Here is a 12,451-nt window from a genome sequence, read left to right as displayed (position 1 = left end):
CAAATGGACTCACTGAAGGACGCTTGTGGCTAGAAGAGCAGTCGGCTCTGGGTGGCCATCCTGGTTTTATGGTGTTTGGCAGCCCCACCCCCAAGCACTTTCTGTAACTCCCACCCCCATGGCAAAATAGCTCCAAGAACAAATCTGAGAGCCCTGACACTAATATTTAATCCTTATAGGCTTCGGTTTTAAATGGGACTGGAAAAGGGGAGAACCTAGAGGATCTTGACCATTTCTTCCTAGCTCTAAAAGTCCTTGTCTTTGGTGTTTAATAGAAGATTCTTCATTTGTTAACATATCTCCCAGCTCTGTACCTTTGCTGGGGCTATCCCATGTCTGGAATGTACTCCTTTCTCACTTCTAATGCTTGGAATTCCTAACTTTCTTTAAGGCTCAGCTCAAGGGCCACCCATGCCTGCCGGCCCAGCAGTCATCCCAGATCCCCCAAGTTAGCAGTATTTTTCCCTTCCCACAATCAATTAAATTGCTTCTGTGTATTAGATCTATGTTAATCTATGCATATCCATGTTCTCAATTATATCTATATTACTCTATGATTACATCTATGATATCTATTCCCCTCCCCCACTCCTTAGCATGTGAGCTCCTTGAGGGCAGGACTGCTTTTGCCTTTCTTTGTATCCTCAGAATTTAGTATAGTGCCTGGTGCCTAGTAAGCACTGATTGATTGGTGGATTATATGTTTTAGATTATATTGTAACATAATTATTGGTTTGTTATATATTTATATTGGTTAATTATATGTTTTAGATTATATTGTAATATAATTATTGGATTGTTATATATTTATATTGGTGGATTATATGTTTTAGATTATATTGTAATAATTACTAGTTTATTATATACTTATATTGGTTAATTTTACGTTTTAGATTATAATATAATTATTGGTTTATTATATATTTATATTGGTAGATTATATGTTTTATATCACTTATCCATGTACATGTTGTTTCCCCCAGTAGAATATGTTTAATAAGGGTAGAGGCTACTACATTTTTGTCTTTGTAACCTCTATACCTGGCATGGTGCCTGGCACATAGTACGTGTTTAATAAAAATATTTGTTTACTTGAATAGAATTGACCTGTATTCAATCGAACATTTTGCACTTTGCCTGGATATCCTGAATAAAGCAGGGATTAGATAAGTTTCTCTGAGGAGGCTGGGCTTGCTTCCTGATTTTGCCACTAAACAGCTGTGTGACCTTGGGCCAATCAATTTGTTTCTTCAGATCCTCTGTTTTTTTTCCCTCTGCAGAAAGTGGGGGCCGGGCTGGTCCATGTCAGAGGATCCTCCTAACTTTGTGGAAAGGGGGCCAGCCGACTTTGGAGCTGGGAGTATTCACCCCACCTTTCCCCTTGATGAGGCGGGCCCTGTGTCCTCTCCACACAGACTTCCAAAGCCATGAAAAGGTCTCCTATTCAGAGCCTTGGGAAGTGAGTGAGAGGAGCGGGTGAAAAGCAGACCCTTCTGGGCTCTGAATGGCTCCCAGTCTGGTCCCAAAGCATGTGATACTTTTTCCATGTACAAACGAAATGTTGGTAAGTAGTATCATTGTGGCCAACATTCCCGTTTGACCTCATTTCCAAGAGAGATTCTCTGCTGCTTGAGTTATCCTGGTGATTTTCCCTCCGGCTTTTGCTGTTCCTGAAACCCAACACCATTCATAACTTAGAAAAGACAAGCACCAATGTCCGGCCAAGTGGGAAAAAACCTCTGGCTGGGGGTCCTCAGCCACAGATAAGTCTACTTTGAAAACTTCGACTCCATTGACTGATGAGTTTTGGGTCAGCTCATTCTAAGCTGGATTTTGAGCCCAATGAAAGTGTTGAGGTCACAGCGCATCCACTCTTCCAATCAGGGCTGCCTCCATGTTCTTGGCTTTGGGTGTGGTGCAGGCGGTTGCTGATCTGGTGATGATATGAGGAACACTAGCTAAAGCCCTATGTCACTGAATGCCCACCCACTGCCTATCATTCCACCATTACAATGCCATTACTTTGGTGATCAAAACTTTCGGTCCTCCATATCTCTTAAAATGCAAGACTTGTCTGCTTTCCTTGCCGCTGGCCTTCCCCTAGGTCTGAAGTACTCCCACACGCCTTCCCGGTCAAGGTTGCTTTCTACCTGCTTTGCATGTATTTTGAATAGAGCTATCTCCTGTACATGTTGTCGTATCCATGAGAATGTAAGCCCCTTGAAGGCAGGGATTATTTCATTTTTGGTTTTGAATCCTCAGCACCTAGCACTGTGCCTAACCCACTGCAGGCCAGTATTAAAGCTTGTTGATTGATACTTAAACACTCCTGGGAGGTGTTTAGCCTGGTCAGATAATTTCTTAGTAATAATAATAATAATGATAATAATTATTCAATTTACATAAGGCTTTAAAGGTTTGGGGGTGTTTTTACCACACCTAATCTGTGAGGTAGATAGTACCAGTGTTTGACAGATAAGGAAACAGACAGACAGGTAAAGGGATTTCCCTGTGGTCACAGGGCTAGGACAAGGGAGTTTAGATTTGAACTTAGCCCTCCTATTTCACGTCACCTGGAATAGTAGAAGTGAGATGAGGAGATGGGTGGGTGGGGGCCCAGACAGCTTCAAAAATGTCTTAAACTGACCTACTTCATGGTAATGCGATGCTATGCTATGACTAAACAATGATAGAAGATATTATAATATACATACAATATACTGGGGTGGCCAGGTGGCACAGTGGATAGTGCCAGGCCTGGAGTCAGGAAGTCCAGAGTTCAAATCCAGCCTCAGACACTTACTAGCTGCATGACCCAGGGTATGTCATTTAACCCTGTTTGCCTCAGTTTTCTCATCTGTAAGATAAGCTGGAGAAGGAAATGGCAACCCACTCTAGTATCTGCCAAGAAAACTCTAAATGGGACTCAACAACAACAACAAAACCATACCGTACCATAGCATAGAACACCACAACACACCATACCGCACCATACCACAGCATTTACTATACACTAATAAAGTGAGCTTAGGGGCAAACAGGGCTTAGTCCCAGGACAAAGCCATTGTGGATGGGGGCAGGGCATGCTTCCTTGGTGGGATCATAGCAATCTCTTAGACTTTCTTCAAGGTTCTCTGGTGCCATGCTGTGATGCTCCAGACTCTCTCCGAGGCCCCATCTTCCCTTCCATGCTCCCCAGAGTCTGTGAAGTGGAGGACAAGACCCCGGGCTCAGACCCCTGTCTCTCCATATTACCACCAAGCCCTTCTCCTCCAACCGAATCTGCCGGAGGCCCAGCTAATGACAGTTTTGCTCATCTCTCTATTTTGAACTTCTGGGCATTTCATGGAGATGATTCTTAGGCCTACGGTTCCTCGCCGTCCCCAGGAGATAGCAGCCTCACCCTACTTTCCCAGGGTCCTAGATTTAGAGACCTTTGGAGCTAATTCAATCCCCCCATTTTATAGATGAGAAACAGATCCTCAGTGGGGTGAAGCATCTTGCCCAATGTCACACTGGTAGTGAGCAGCAGAGCTGAGATTCAAACTCAGGTCCTCTGACATCATTCTTTCAACCATAACACGTCACCTCAGAGGGAGGAGGTGAGAAAAGAGCCGTATTGTTGTGCCGAAAAAAAGCGAGCGAGACCCGGATGTAAATTTGGATGTGGATTTATTCAAGCGTGCGACTGTTCGGAGTAAAGACTCAAATCGAACAGTCCCGAGCAGGGGTAGGGTCAGGGTACTTACAGGGAAAGAACACAATTCGATTTCCGTGGATATGGGAACACAAACCGTGGGACAAGCTGAGGCAGGATTATTTCTGTGGTGAAGGGAACACAAACAGTGGGGTCCGTGGAGATGGGAGTACAAACAGTGGGGTGAGCTGGGGCAAGATGGAGAAACTGGGGGAGGGCAGGGCACAACAATATAAATCAATCAATAACCGTTTACTAAGTACCCACTTTGTGTCAGGCGCTGTGCTAAGGGCTGGGGATACAGAAAGAGGCAAAATTCAGTCCCTGCCCTCATGGAGCTCAGGATGTAATGAAAGTATTTATTTAATCTGATGAGTCAGTATTAGCACGCCTCCTCTGATGTTTTCTCCCCACCTGCAAAGAGGCCAGTCTCCCCAGATGCCTGCTGGCTGCCCACCGCTTGGCTTCCCTGATCCCAAGTGCCCATCTACCTGAGCTTCTCCACTCTGCCTGTCCCCTTTCCCCATCCTGGTCAGTCTCCCTAGGCTACCGCCGGCCTCCATCTGGTCCAAGTAACCACTAGCGAGCTCTGATTCTTACATTTATACATAAATTATTTAAACCACCAAGTAATAACAATAACAGCAGACGTTTCTTCTTGGCTTGGAGTGAATTGTGCAATTGTTTTTTGGAAGCCTATTTACCTCCTTAATTACTCTGGCTCTGGCTAGCGCTAAAATTAGTTTGTTGTGAGCACACAAAAGCTGATGGGGTGCTGGGGAGGATAATATTTGCCTAGAAAAACAAAGGTTTCTCAAGCTAGTGCAATTCGGGGCAAGATGACCCAAAAGCCTTAGAAGAAGTTGTGGCGTGTTCACAGAAGCAGCAAGGATGGGGCGGGGAGATTGGGAAGTGGGCGTGTGGGGGAACACAGTGTAGTGGAAAGAGGGCTGGGCCTGGAGTCAGAGGACCTGGGTCCAATTCTAACTCTTGTGACCTGTTGCTTTGTGTGGTGTGACCCCACTGTGTATTTTCTTGGCAAAGATACTGGAGTGATTTGCCATTTCCTTCTCCAGCTCATTTTACAGATGAAGAAACTGAGACAGACAGGGTAAAGTGACTTGAACAGGGTCATACAGCTAGGAAGCATCTGAGGTGACCTGTGTAGCTTTGGGCAAATCGCTCAACCTCAGTCCCTAAGGCAACTCTCAGACAATAAATGGCAGAGATGGAACAGCGGTGGTGTTTCCTAGTGCTCCCAGTCTGTGAAATCACAGTCTGGCGCTTACCTCCTAATTAGAAACTCTGAATTGAAAATGCCCCCAATCTTTGGATGCCTCTGGCAGACACACCGCCCAACCTCAGGGTGAATGACCATAGCCCTGTGAAGTTTGCAAAAAGCTTCATTCGTGGCCTTATTAACGTGGGTGCCAATGTTATCCCCACTGTACGGGTGAGGAAACTAAGGCAAAGAGAGGTAAACAGAGTTTAAGTGACTGGCTCAAGGTCATACAGGGAGTAAGTCTAAAGTTCCTCATCTCTACTCAAGAGGTTTTCCAGTTAGGCATGGTAGATTCGGAGCCAGGAAGCCTTGAATTCAAACCCCACTTCAGAAGCTGATTAGCTGTGAGAGAATCATTCTACCTCTCTGAGACTCAGTTTCTTCATTTGTAAAATGAGGGGGACTGGATTAGATACCCCAGGGTCCCTTGTAACCCTGGATCTATGAGGCTTTGACAACTGGCCTGACAGCTTCAAAAGGCCTAGAGAGCCTGAGTAATTAGACATACTGCCCCCACCCCCCGAAAAAAAAAATCATTCTGCGAAGAAAACACCATTGTGTGAACTTGAAAATATTTTCCAGCCAACAACTGCCACTGGAAGGTCCAATTAAAATCTGTGTAACAGATGGCAGATTCTGAGTCACAAAGCAGGACTACTTGGCAATCATTGGCTGTTTTTGCTTTCCTGGGGGATCCTGGACACATATTGCCCTGGAAAGGATTCCGATTTTGTGGAAAAACACAGCCAGAGAGTTCCTACCATGAAAGACTCCCCAAAAGGAGCCCATAAAGAGGCGCCTATCTAATTTCTATGGTCTAGTAAAGTTCGAAGCACAGCTACAACTTCCACTTCCGGATTCAGGAAATTTTCTCAATTATTGCAACATCTTTGCTCACTTGTGTATCTTCAGTCATTTGCCTGTTCCCTCCCCTAGTTTGGTTTTTTTTTTTAAAAACCTCCATTTCCATATCTTTTGTTTTTACATTGCTTTCATTTCTAAATATAGTCTTCCTTCATCCCCTACTGAGTGAGCTGCCCCTCGTAACATAGATGAGGAAAAATTAAAAAAAACAAAACAAAACTGCAGTTTGGCAAGACCAACCAACATATCGATTGCGCCTGACCATATAGGCCATAGTTCACACCCATAGTCCTCTACCTCTGCAAAGAAGCAAGGGGACTGCCTTTACTAAGCTCTTTTCTGGGGCCAAACAATCATTATAATTCCACATCATTCGGTCGTGTGTGTACATGTTTTGGGGGAGCTGGGAAGGTTCTTTCTGTTCACATTGTTGTGTACATTGTTTACCTGCTTCTGCTTAATTCACCCTGCATCAGTTCATACAGCTCTTCCAAGTGCTTCTCCAGCACACCCTGCTCCCATGGCCTCTTCTCTGATTGACTGGTTCCTCCCAGGGACTCCATTTTAAGGAAAGCACCCAGGCCACCCATTTCTTCTTTCCTCTCTTGGCTCCACTCCTAAGTCTCCTGCAGATTTTCTCCACTACACCCCCACCCAAGTACTTTCTCCTTCCCTTCTCATCCTCTGCTCCCCCAATTTTTCAGTTCCCTTCTGTGTGTTGGCTTCTTCCTTGGAATATAAGCTCCTTGAGGGCAGGGACTCTTTCTTTTTGTTTGTATCTCTATCCCCAGTGCTTAGCGCAGTGCCTGCACATAGTAGGTGCTTCATACATGCTTGTTGACTTTCCTTGGTTACTGAATCCCTGCTATGTGCTAGGCACTGGTGCTAAGCACTGGGAATACAACCAATGATTAAAATAGTCCCTGCCCTCAGGGGACTCATTGTCTAATAGGGGAGACAACATCCAAACAACTATGTAGGAACAAAAAATATAGAAGATAGATTGGAGACAATCTCAGAAGGAAGGCACTAGCATTAACACCCTCATTTTTCAGATAAGGAAACTTGAGTTGAGACAGAAGTGACTTAATAGAATCATAGATTTAGACCCTGAGAGATCATCTAATTGCTGTTCAGCTGTTTTTTCCGTCATGTCTGAATCTCCATGACCCCATTTGGGGTTTTCTTGGCAGAGATGCTGCAGTGGTTTGCCACTTCCTTCTCCAGCTCATTTTACAGATGAGGAAACTGAGGCAGACAGGGTGAAGTGACTTGCCCAGGGTCACCCAGCTAGTAAGTATCTGAGCTGGATTTGAACTCATGAAGTTGAGTCTTCCTGATGCCAGGCCCAGTGCTCTTTCCTCTGTGCCACCTAGCTGCCCCATCTTATAGATAAGGAGAGATGAATGGATAGAGGCCGTATAAGGACAGAGAGCTAGATTGGAGGGGGCAGGGAGAGTTCAACGCCAGTGACTGCCAGGGGTTTAGCTTTTACTTCTCCCCCCATAGAAATTGTTCTTGTCCTCATCCCACTGACACTGGCCACCCTGCTTTTTTCCTTCTAAACAACTATATTTGCTCTCTCAAAATCCCCAAACCCTGCTTCTGGCTTCCCCAGCTCTCCAAAATCATAGCTAAGTGGTTCTGAAATTTGCCTGCAAATTCCCTAAGTGTCCTAGGGTGCCTGTCCTCCTGTCCTCCAGATTCAGATATACCGCTCATTTTGGCAATATCTCTCAAACCAGTTTTCCTGGGCCATCTCCCGGCCCCTTCCCATAGAACAGGGCCTCAGCTTTGCTTAGGGAACCACAGGGGCACTCGGAGTTGTGTTTTCCAGCCCATCCTGACCACCTCTCCTCACCTTGTGAACATCAAGCCACAGGGAGAGAGGGCAAGGCTGCTCCGTCTTCATCAGAGTCAGAACCAAGAGCAGGATCACAAGAACAATGTGCATTTCAAGCCCTTCACTGTTGTAGCTTTGTGACCTTGGGCTTTGCTGTCTGTCCAAAGAGAGGGTTGGCATCCTGGGCATTGTGAGCACTGACGGAGGCACCTTCCAGCTCCAAGGCCCCTGACTGTCTTGGAAATGCAGGATTTTAAAGGCATCTACAACTTCTAAAGCCCCTGTAAGGAAGGAAGAAGAGGGGGGGAGGTTTGCAAAAGAACTGGAGGTTGCAGCCAGGAAGAAGCTTGCAATTTAATTGGGTGAGACTGAGCACGTATGTGCTTGAGAAAAGTTACAGAATGATGCTTTGGCAAGTGCAGTACTATAGAGAAAGAACCCAATAAATGTATGTGCGTCATGGGCTCAGGAGGCAAGGGAAAGGAGCAGAAACTCACTGCAAATGCCCTCTTTCTCACTCAGTCACTTGGGGTTCACTCCAGGTATCAGAGGCAGCTTGGAATAGTTAAAGCTAGCATGGAGATAGCATTCGAAGGTTGGCAAAGCGCTTTCCATGTGTTATCTCGTTTAATCCTCACAGAAACTCTGGGAGGTAGGTGCGACTATCATTGCATTTTACAGATGAGGAAACCAAGGCTGAAAGAGCCTGTGACCTGCCCAGGGTCAAACAGCTAGTAAGCATCTGAGGCTGGATTGGAACTCAGGTTCTCAGGTTCTGATCTCAAGTCCAGTGGCAAACCACTCCTCCTTTGTAAGCCTCAGTTTCCTCATCAATAAAATGGACATGGCGATATTTGAACCATTTACCTTGTGGGACTTTTGTGAGACTCAAATAAGAGAAAATACGTAAAGTGCTTTGAAAACTACAAACTTCTACACTGATGCAAGCTACTGATTATGATGACAATGATGATCATCTCCCCTACGTTGAAACAGCAAAGGGTGATGCTAATCCTTGACCTTCCTCTTTAAAGAAATGGAACATTTCCCAAGGACCTTTCCTGCCTTTTAAAAAGCTGTTCCTTCTCTGTCATGCACCTGATTATATCTCCATACACTCAGGCTTCTTAGCATCCCCCAGGAACTTGCCCCATCTATTTTGGGGACATTTCCACTTCCCCCTCAGGTCTTTCTAGAGTTGACGTTGCCTTATTGGTCTCAGATCTCCTTCCCACACCCTGCTAGTTTTTCCGGAGCCCACACAATCATTCACTTAAAAAGATCTCCACTCTCTCGGCTTCCTTTGGCTTCCCAGACTCCTTTACTATTCCTGGGCCCTTTTAAATGGTACCCTGTGCTTGTGGGATTTTATCTCAGCTCATTTTCAGCATCTTAATGATACCTTACTCTCTTAGAGTCACAAAATCACAAACCTGGAGATTATCAACACTGATAGGGACCTTGGAGAGACTCCATTAACTAACCAGTTAATCAAACACCCACAATGTGCCATTTAATGGGCTAGGCGCTGGGACTGATGGAGGATAATTCACAATAAAAAAAGTGAATGTAATGTGGTTTTGTGGAAGGAACATTCTCACTGCTCTGTGCCTCAGTTTACCTAACTGTAAAATTCAATCCAGTTCAACAAAGTCATTAAGCACCAACTATACACAAGCTCCCCTCCCATATTTCACCTTTTCTACAGTGAGCTGGCATGGAAAAGGCTCTTCATCCTCTCCCCCTCCCCCTTCAACCTTTATCTTTCCAGCATACTGAAGAGTTACTAACCCTCCGGCCAGAGATGTGCTGGTAAATATATTTAATAACTGGCTCTCTGGTGTGTGTGTGTGTGTGTGTGTGTGTGTGTGTGTGTGTGTGTGGTGGGGGATGTACTGAAGACACATTTTTAAGTTTAATCTGTATTTATTAACATGTTTTCCCATCACTTTCTTAAGTCCAGAAAATCAACCAAACAATAAATCAAATGTTAATTTATAGCATTTCCTTATTCCTGAGGTATAAATACTCAAAATGGGGCAGCTAGGTGGTGTACTGGATAGAGTAAAGGGCCTGCAGTCAGGAAGACTCACCTTCCTGTGTTCGAATTTGGCCTCAGACACTTACTATCTGTGAGACCTTGGCTAAGTCACTTCACCTTGTTTGCCTCAGATTCCTCATCTGTAAAATGAGCTGGAGAAGGAAATGGCAAACCACCCCAGTTCTTTGCCAAGAAAACCCCAAATGGGGCCATGAAGAGTCAGACACAATTGAAGTAACTGAACAACAGCCAAGTAATCACCCTGAAAACTTAGCTATTGGCTCTGGTTAGAGGTGGTTCTAGTACCCTCCCGCCTCTAGCTGTTACCATTATGACCAATACGTGCATTATTTTACTTAGAATGGGGAAATCTAAGCAATATTAGAAGCACTTGCTTCTAGCAGCCTTTAAAAAAATAAAAAAAGAAACCAACCACACACTTTTTTTTTCTAGAGGAAAAAAAACACTGTGATGACTCATTGCTTGAAATCAAATCCTCCATCCCAAAGAACAGTGTTTTTTACAAGAAGTGGGTGGTTTTTTTCCCCCTGAAGGCAGACTACATAATATTTGGTGCTTCTCTTTCCTGAGTAATATGTTCCATCTCACTTGCAAGAAGCTTTTTCAGTGTTAAGCCAATATATTTTTTTCGGGGTTATATATCATCCCCCCTATCCAATGATCAGCTTACTCCTTCAGCTCTAGGAAGAGACCAAATGGTGTCTAAGAATAGGGAGCCATCAGACTGTGACATGGCTGCACATTGATACCTTCTCTGCCTTCTTCCTATCCAGTCTGTCTCTGGAGACCTCAGAGCTATGTGAACACCTAGGCAGGAGTTTGGAAGCAGAGTCCAGATGTTCAGAAGCACATCGGTTCCATCTCATTTCCAAATAGCTGCTTCAGGGTTCAAGCACTGTTCTTCAGGAGCACTGCTATTTTCAGTCTTTCCTTCTTCTACTATGAAACCTTCCTTTCTTCCACCATAAAATCTTTTTTTTTTCCTTCTGGGATTCTATGTTAATCATTGAAGGAAACAGTCAACAAGGTTTAAAAAAAATTTTAAAATAAATTTTCATGGATTTCTCTTGTTTCTACAAATCTAATTTTTCTGGTATCCCTTCTCCTTCCAGAAAACCATCCCATATGACAATTAATTTTCTTTTAAAAAAATACAAATGAGGAAGACAAAAATGCCAGTAAAACAGATCAATACATAAAAAAACCGTGGGGGAACATACGCAATGTTTCACATCCATGAAGCCCCAGCTTCCACAAATGAGCAGGAGGGGGTATCTGTTTTATATCTCTTCTTTATGGTCAACATTGTTCTTTGTAGTTTTGCCACATTCATTTTTGATTTTTTTTATAGTTGTTCTTTCTATTTACCTTGTTCTAGTCATTGAGTACTTTTCTTGGCTCTTCTTATTTCACTTTGTATCAGTTCATATAAGTCTTTTTGTGTTCTCTTCATCATTAATCATTTCTTTCAGCACAATAATATTTTATTATTTTCATGTATCATAATACATTTAGTCATTTCCCAGTTAACAGGCATCTACTTTGTCCTGAGTTCTCTGCTACAACTAAAATATGCAACTATCAGTATTTTGGTGTATGTAGGGTCTTTCTTTTTATCAATGACCTGCTTGGGGTATATGCTTAGCAGTACATTTTAGACACTTTATTTACATAATTCTAAACTGCTTTTCAAAAATGGTCATATTAATTCACAGCTCCACCAACAATACATTAGTGTGCCTAGCTTTCCATAGTACCCCCAGCATTGACTCTGACATCTGATTGTATTATGAAGAGACAGAATAACAATTCAGAAAGCATTTTTAAAGCATCAGCTGTGTGCCAAAGCACAGTACCAAGTAGTGGGTATACTAAGACAAAATGAAGTAGACGTTGTCCTCAAAAAGCTGACATTCTACAACACAGAGGGATACAACCTATACACAAACAAATGCATAGAGGGGAATTTAAGGAGAGAGAAAAAGGGATGGGGGGGAGAGGGAGGGATGGAGGGATGGAGAAAGGGAGAGAGAGAGAGAGAGAGAGAGAGAGAGAGAGAGAGAGAGAGAGAGAAGGCTTCCTCTAGGAGGTAGCACCTGACCTGAGCCTTAAAGGAAAATAAAAATTCCAAAAGGTGGAGATGAGGGAGGAAAACATGCCAAACATGGGGGATAGCCTATGAAAGGTTGTGGAGATGGGAGAAGAATTGCTGAGTGCAGAGAACAGAGAGTTCTAGAAGAAAAGTGATGTAAAATACATCTGGAATCCTAGGTGGGGCCAGAGTCTGGAGGGCTTTAAATGGCAGACTGAGGAGCCCATGTTTTATCCTAGAGGCAGTAGGGTACCACTAAAGTAACACTTAAACAGTAAAATAAAAGTCAATAGTCATACCTGTGCCTCAGGAAGGTAATTTTGGCAGCTCTGTGGAGCAGATTGGAGAGAGAAAAGACTGAAACACAGGAGGTCAGTGGGGGCGTTGTACAGCACAGTTCAGAGATAGTGAGAGTCTGAAATAGGGTATTGGTTGTGGGATATGGGCTCAGGGAGAGGGAAGAGTCAAAGATGCCTCTAGGGTTATAGATATAGGTCACTGAAGGATGATGGTACACTCTACAGACAATTGGAGAAGGGTGGGTTTGGAGGAGAGATAATGAGTTCTATTTTGGGCATGTTGAGTTTGACTTGATTCTCATAGTACATACA

The sequence above is a fragment of the Trichosurus vulpecula genome, chromosome 5 (assembly GCF_011100635.1).
Source record: "Trichosurus vulpecula isolate mTriVul1 chromosome 5, mTriVul1.pri, whole genome shotgun sequence".
Taxonomy (NCBI): Eukaryota; Metazoa; Chordata; class Mammalia; order Diprotodontia; family Phalangeridae; genus Trichosurus; species Trichosurus vulpecula.
This window is presented reverse-complemented; position numbering follows the sequence as displayed.